This window comes from Oryctolagus cuniculus, chromosome 3 (genome assembly GCF_964237555.1).
Source record: "Oryctolagus cuniculus chromosome 3, mOryCun1.1, whole genome shotgun sequence".
Taxonomy (NCBI): Eukaryota; Metazoa; Chordata; class Mammalia; order Lagomorpha; family Leporidae; genus Oryctolagus; species Oryctolagus cuniculus.
The window spans coordinates 56,247,492-56,255,546 of record NC_091434.1 but is presented as its reverse complement, the minus strand read 5'-3'; the positions used below and the strand labels follow the sequence as shown (position 1 = coordinate 56,255,546).

At 35.0% G+C, this 8,055-nt stretch overlaps 1 pseudogene; it reads right to left on the bottom strand.

Annotated features, from left to right (window-relative positions):
• Positions 1–507: 507 nt before the first annotated feature.
• LOC127491956 (U2 spliceosomal RNA) lies at positions 508–611 on the bottom strand (annotated as a pseudogene).
• Between the last annotated feature and the right edge of the window lie 7,444 nt (positions 612–8,055).

Genomic DNA, 8,055 nt, shown 5'->3' with positions numbered 1-8,055 from the left:
TCTCCACTCTTTCTAGATTTTTTTCTCTATTGCATCCAGCCAACTCCTTTCCTTTCTTCATGGCCCAGATTAAAATCTTCCGCTCTTATTAAAGTGTCATATTTTGCTTCGGCCAATAACTTCTTCCACCATAGTTGAAATACTATTTATTTCTGACCACATTACCTAATGGCAATTTATTTTGAAAATATTTTTAATCTTTATTTGTTCTTGATTTATTTAAATGTAAGAGAGAAAAGAGAGGGAGAGAGGATGAGAGGGAGAGAGGTCTTCTATCTACTGATTCACTCCTGAAATACCCTTGACAGCCAGGGCTGAAGCCAGGAGCCAGGAACTCCATCTGAGTCTACCACTTGGGTAGAAATGATTCAAGTACATGAGCCATCATCTGCTGGATCCCAGGATGCACATTAGTGAGCAGGTCTATCTGAAGAAGAGCCAGAATTTGAACCAAGCACTCTGATATGGCTTCTAGAACACTCATCCCAAGTTGTGACTTAACCAAACACATGTTCATAACAATATTAATTTTTAAATGTCTACTTCCTGGGACTGTACCTGATATGTGGTAGATATTACACTTGATCTAAGCCAAAAGGCCGAGAAGCAATTATGATAGATATTAATAAATGCTGAGCAAGTGGATTTTTGGTCATAGGAGGGAGAAATTGAAATACTTCATGAAATTTAACATTTTGTTAGACATTCTGTATATGTATTAATCTGGTCTTTCTCAAATTGTATACATATAATGTATATGAGATTATCTTTAAAGTGAAATTTACATTTGTATAAAACATACTTATGTATATCAGTATTGGCTTTTCTTAGACTAAAAATGCCAGCTTTAAAATATAATATTCTAAATGTTTTATCCATTTCACTGAGTTAGATGATTGCTACTGACAATAAGCTTCCATAATAAAAATAACACAAAGAAATTGGTTACAATCTTTTGTTTGTTTAACTTTATTAAAGAGAGAAACAAAGAGAGAAAACCCATTTTATAGAAGATGAATGACTTGGATGATAAATTCACTTCTAATAAAAAAACAAATTTTGGATGCAAGCTTAATTTATATAAAATATATAGACCAATGAAACAGAATAGAAACACCAGAAATCAACCCAAACATCTGCAGCCAACTTATATTTGACCAAGGATCTAAAACCAATTCCTGGAGCAAGAACAGTCTATTCAATAAATTGTGCTGGGAAAACTGGATCTCCACATGCAGAAGCATGAAGCAAGACACCTACCTTACACCTTACACAAAAATCCACTCAACATGGATTAAAGACCTAAATCTACGACCTGACACCATCAAATTATTAGAGAACATAGAAGAAACCCTGCAAGATATTGGCACCAGCAAAGACTTCCTGGAAAAGACCCTAGAGGCGCAGGCAGTCAAAGCCAAAATCAACTATTGGGATTGCATCAAACTGAGAAGTTTCTGTACTGCAAAAGAAACAGTCAGATGAATGAAGAGGCAACCGACAGAATGGGAAAAAATATTTGCAAACTATGCAACAGATAAAGGATTAACAACCAGAATCTACAAAGAAATCAAGAAACTCCACAAAAACAAAACTAACAACCCACTTAAGAGATGGGCCAAGGACCTCAATAGACATTTTTCAAAAGAGGAAATCCAAATGGCCAACAGACACATGAAAAAATGTTCAAGGTCATTAGCAATCAGGGAAATGCAAATCAAAACCACAATGAGGTTCCACCTCACCCCAGTTAGAATGGCTCACATTCAGAAATCTACCAACAATAGATGCTGGAGAGGATGTGGGGAAAAAGGGACACTAACCCACTGTTGGCGGGAATGCAAACTGGTTAAGCCACTAGGGAAGTCAGTCTGGAGATTCCTCAGAAACCTGAATATAACCCTACCATTCAACCCAGCCATCCCACTCCTTGAAATTTACCCAAAGGAAATGAAATTGGCAAACAAACAAGCTGTCTGCACATTAATGTTCATTGCAGCTCAATTCACAATAGCTAAGACCTGGAACCAACCCAAATGCCCATCAACAGTAGACTGGATAAAGAAATTATGGGATATGTACTCTACAGAATACTATACAGCAGTCAAAAACAATGAAACCCAGTCATTTGCAACAAGATGGAGGAATCTGGAAAACATCATGCTGAGTGAATTAAGCCAGTCCCAAAGGGACAAATATCATATGTTCTCCCTGATTGGTGACAAATATGCACCAAAAAGGAAACCTGTTGAAGTGAAATGGACACTATGAGAAACAGTGACTTGATCAGCCCTTGCCCTGACTGTTGATGAACAACTTAATACTTTATCCCTCCTAGTATTTTTGTTTGTTTGTTCTGCTTAATACTATTTGTTGAATTCTGTTGATACTTAACTGAAAAAATGATCCCTGTTAAATAAAAGAGTAGGAATAAGAGAGGGAAGAGATGTGCAATTTGGGACATGCTCAATCGGACTTGTCCCAGATGGTAGAGTTAGAAACATACCAGGGGATTCCAATTTAATCCAATCAAGGTGGCATGTACCAATGCCATCTCACTAGTCCCAGTGATCAATTTCTGTTCACAATTGATCATAATGATAGGACTAAGAGTCAAAGGGATCACATAAACAAGAATAGTGTCTGAAAATACTAACCCTAGAATAAAAAAAAAAGGGAGAAAACGATTCAACATGGGAAGCGAGATACACAGCAGACCCATAGAATGGCAGATGTCCTAAACAGCACTCTGGCCTCAGAATCAGCCCTTATGGCATTCAGATCTGGCTGAAAAGCCCACTCTGTCAAAATAAAAAAAAAAATGACCTAAATGAAAGATCTCTGTGAGTGAGATCCCAGTGGATAGAACAGGTCATCAAGGAAGGAGGAACCTTTCTCTGAAGGGAGGAGAGAACTTCCACTTTGACTATGACCTTGTCTAAATATGATCAGAGTCGGTGAACTCAGGGGGCTTCCATAGCCTTGGCAGCTCATGACAAGAGCCTAGGGTGATTACTGATGCCATATACAAGAGTGTCAATTTGTTAAGTCAACAACAGGAGTCACTGTGCACTTACTCCTCATGTAGGATCTCTTTCCTTAATGTGCTGTACATTGTGATTTAATGCTATATCTAGTACTCAAACAGTATTTTTCACTTTGTGTTACTTTGTGGGTGCAAACCACTGAAATCTTTACTTAATATATACTAAACTGATATTCTGTATATAGAAAGAATTGAAAATGAAAAAATATATATGCATTTATTCACATAAAACAAGCACTTTGTTAAGAAGCATTGAATAATTTGCAATGAACACTATTTTTATAGTTAAAAATAATACCATATTACTCATAAAGAGCATTCAGCCATCAGCTATTATTTTATTTTGGATGAAGGAAATCCTTGAGTTAGGCATCTGAGTACAAGTGTCAGCTTGCTTTGGCTCAAATACCAACTTTCCTTCTTGTTCAAGCAATTTAAAAAAAATATCCTTTACTTTCACCATATTATTTTGGGAAGATCTTAGAAAAGTGTCTGACAAAAAGAAATATCTCAGTGTTAGCTATTATTATTTCAATCAATGAAGAGTCACAGAATCTTCACAGCTGAATGTTCACAGAGAAGTTCTCCGCTTAACTGATTATGGCATGATTCATACATTCCCCACATTTTGAATCAAAAGCCAATTTAAAAGTCTTCAGAACTGGCAAAATTTGGGGCAAGATACTCTTATTTCTGAGTATTTGATTTTACTATAATACTTTTCTAAAGTTCCCTTTTATCCACTGATTATTGCAGTATCTCTGGCTAAAATTCCAATTTTGTTTCTTGTAGGTAATTTTGCTATAATTTAGTTCAGAATTTACCAGAACATTAGCAACAAATTGAATAATTTGATATTTCCTTAGTATTTAAATTTCACTGAACAATTATAAAGTCCAAGCAAGACTGTTGATAGCATCTATAATTTAGGCCAGAGATTTTCAGCAAAGTCTTCAGCTCAAGTGATGATACATGTTTAATTTTAATCTGTGTTTAATAGATTCTCCCAATATCAGTCAAAAACTTGTAGTATAGCCATTTACAAGTTTAAATTTTTATAAACCATAATATCTTGACAATATTATGTCTTCCTTTATATCCATCACAAAATACTCTATACTCATCTAGAAAGCTACCAATGTCAATGCTTTATTTCTCCAAGTTGTCCTGGTTATGATTTTTTTTTTCATTTCTAAGATGATAGCAAAAACAAGACAGAAACAAATTACAAACCAGAATTAACTACGTGAAGTTTGAAGTGTTTAGAACTGTGAAGTACAAAGTTCTCATATGGACAGAGCAACCATGAAAACCAACATTTGGCAGTTGGTGCTTCTACTGAGTCTGTGCTAGCCTGCGTAGAAATGAAACTTTAGCCAAATGGATTACTACTTTAATTTCAAATTACCTGTGACAGTATGTGTTTCCATAATATTCTAACTATAAATGAAGCTACTGATTATAGCAATACTCGTGATTAAAATTTCATTATACCTGTATCATGTACATATGCACACTTTCTGTAGGCAATTGCCAAGACTTATTTCTCCTAGAGCCCAGTAGCCAAGTCATAAGATATTTCTTTTCTGCTCTCTGGTTATAACAATTACCTAATTTTCAAATTAATTCATTACTTTGGCTCAATTGCTGGCATCTAGGGGTATGACCTTTTTGAAAACTCGGACCAACCAACTGACCACACTTTTCTGCCACTTTTACTCCTAAAGCTAGTTACTTTTTTGTATACTAGTGAATTCAGTTTTGTGATTACCAGTAAGTTTATTTTCTTGTTTTAGAAAGAAATCACACACAGAAAATACAGTTAGAGGAACAATTTAGAACTAAAACCCATTTTTTTGCTTATTAAATACACATTTTAACTGGAGTTTTTCAGTACACATTTGTGTTCAGGCAAAAACTTCAAAAAATCAAAGCTGTACCCAAGAAAGGTTCTGGTAATTCTGTTTTGTACCCATCTTAGTCATTAGGATCCAAAGCTGTCTTATGAGGTGCACTAGAAGGATTTCCTCAATAAAAGTATTTTCCCACCTAGATGCCACTTTTTCTGAAATTCTATCATGGAAATTATTTCTTTGGCTGAAAATTTGTCATTGATCTTTACAAGGCATTTTTTCTTTTCATCACAGTGACCCATGAACAAGCAAAAAGGCTCAAAGAGGAAAGTGCTCATTCCCAAATCCATATCCCAGTACCACTACTGCACAGAACTTACAACTTAAAAAAAAAAAACCCTGCAATTTAGATTTTCTCATGGAGACTTCCTATTTTTTACATAACTCTTCATGATACTTCTATATTTATTTTATGTTATTGTCCTTAAATCTTTATTAAGTAACATGTGAATATAGTTCATGTGTTCCTCCTCTATTTTGAATTTTTTATGATAAGAGTTCTTCTGTTAATTTATTGATCATGGCCTAGAAACTTTACCTAATAGACACAAATATCTAGTTCCTATTCCAATCATTTCTCCTGTACCTTTGAACTCATTTTATATGTTTAAACAATTGTCATTCCTAAATATCACATTATAAAAGAAAGCTATAGCATCACTTTTACATTTTCATTGCAGTCAGTTTGGTAATTATTAAACATTTTTTCTTTCTTAAAATGATTTATTATTTGAAAGGCAGAGTTATGGAGAAAGAGGGACACACACACACACACATACACACACACACAGGTTTTCTATCCATCAGTTCACTCCCCAAATGGTAGCAGTGGCTGGGGCTGGAACAGGCCAAAGCCAGGAGCCAGGGGCATCATCAGGCTCTCCCACTTGGCAAGCAGTAGCCAAATCACTTGGGCCATCTTCCGCTGTTTTCCCATGCACTTTAGCAGGGAGCTGGATCAGAAGTGGAGTGGCCAGGTCTTAAACTAGTGCTCATATGGGATTCAGTCTTATAGGCGGCAGCTTAACCCCTCCACCCCAATGCCAGCACTTGAAGGAAGAGTGAATCAGCCTGCATGATTTCTCTGTCTTTCTCTCCTTCCCTTTCAAGCAAGTTTGTTTAAAGATTTATTTAGTTGAAAGTCAGAGTTACAATATTTTTTTTAAATATTTTATTTATTTATTTGAGCTGTAGAGTTAAAGACAGTGAGATGGAGGGACAGAGAGAAAGGTCTTCCATCTGCTGTTTCACTCCCCAAGTGGCCGCAATGGCCAGAGCTGAGCAGATCTGAAGCCAGGAGCCAGGAGCTTTTTCCAGGTCTCCTGCATGGGTGCAGGTGCCCAAGGACTTGGGCTGTCTTCTACTGTTTTCCCAGGCCATAGCAGAGAGCTGGATCGGAAGAGGAGCAGCCTGGACACAACAGGAACTGGCCCCGCAGGCAGAGGATTAACCTACTGCGCCACAGTACCCACCTACAATATTTTATTTTTTAAATAAAAATTGCTTGTACAGACTGAGAAGTTTCTTACTGCTCAGAGATCACATTTCCAGGTGTTCAGTGTTGCATCACGTTCCCATGTGTGATCCTAGCCGGTACATTGGACAAGATGTTGAGGGAAGATGTTGAGACCTGAAGAGTGTTGTTACCTGCGGAGAGCCAGACTCCCTGCTATCATCCCTACAGTTGCTTTCATACACCCCTGAGCTTCAGGAGAACGACTGCCCTGCTTCTCACCACTCAGACTACCTGTGTGACCAGAAACATGAGTACACAGGAAAACAGCGTTTACCTAAGGAGATTCAGTAAATCACGCAGTTCTCAGTGAAATAAAATTTCTAAATGAAATAAAATTTCTGAAGTAGAAAAAGACAATCAACAAACAATAAAATGGTAGCATGCAAAGGAGAGACAATCAAAAATAAACTTTTGGAAATAAGAAAGTTATTTGTATAAAGATTTAATATAATGAACCAAAAATACAATGAAAACCTTTAAACATAATGGAAAAATATCTCAAAACACAAAAAATGAAAATAATGTAAATACCTGGTATTAAAAGGGAGAAAAAGGAACAGCCAAGGCATATGATATAGCAAAATTAATTAATATAAGAAATTTTCTTCTATTTGTGGAAACTCTTAAGTCCAATAAAAACAACACTGAAAATTTGTTACAAAATTGATCTGATAAAGACACACACACACACCCAGATCCTCATTACAGCACGCTAATCCTAGTGATGATTATGAAGATATAATTCTATAAGTACCTAGAAATAATGAAACAATAACTATTGAAGGAAAAATAACAAAACAGTTCTTAGCAGCTAAGTTGAAAGCTGCAAGGCAGTGGAGTATCTATATTATAAAATAAATTATGTATTAAAATACTACACACAGCAAAGAATAATTCCTCTATCAGAAAGATATTTTCATATATTAAATTATTCTGAGCATGTATTACTAACACATGCAATCTAAGTAATTAAAATCTACCAGTCTCAAGGCAGAATGGGAAAGAGATTTTGAGATGTGGATTTATCTGCAGGAATATATTGATGAAAATTTTCAATATCCAGCACTTGTGTGGAATGAATGAAGCAGGAGTGTGAAAGGAGAAGTTGAAGTCTAATGCTTTTGTATGTGTATACATACATTTGAGTATATATAAAATTATGTATTATATAAGTATAATGTTACTAATCATCTTTAAGAGGCAAGATTTTTGGTGACTTAAATTTTTTCTTTTTTGCTACAATATTCTAAAAATTTTATTTTATGTTATCAGAAAATTATTAGAATATTTCCATAAAGTAAGATTTGAAAAAAATCACTACAGAAGACTTAATTTCTTTCTCTACAGTGCTAATACCCCAGTTCCTGTACTATTCTCCTTTCTTATATTCTACCAATTGCTAACATTAATGCCTTATTGTATTGTACTATATTAGGAGAATATAACTTCCTTGTGTATATTTTACACTGATATGTATTTCCTTGCTCTTGATTTCTATTCATGATTCTGATAATATACATATTATATATATTATATATAATATATATATACTGATTCTAAAGCCATAATATGAAATGTTT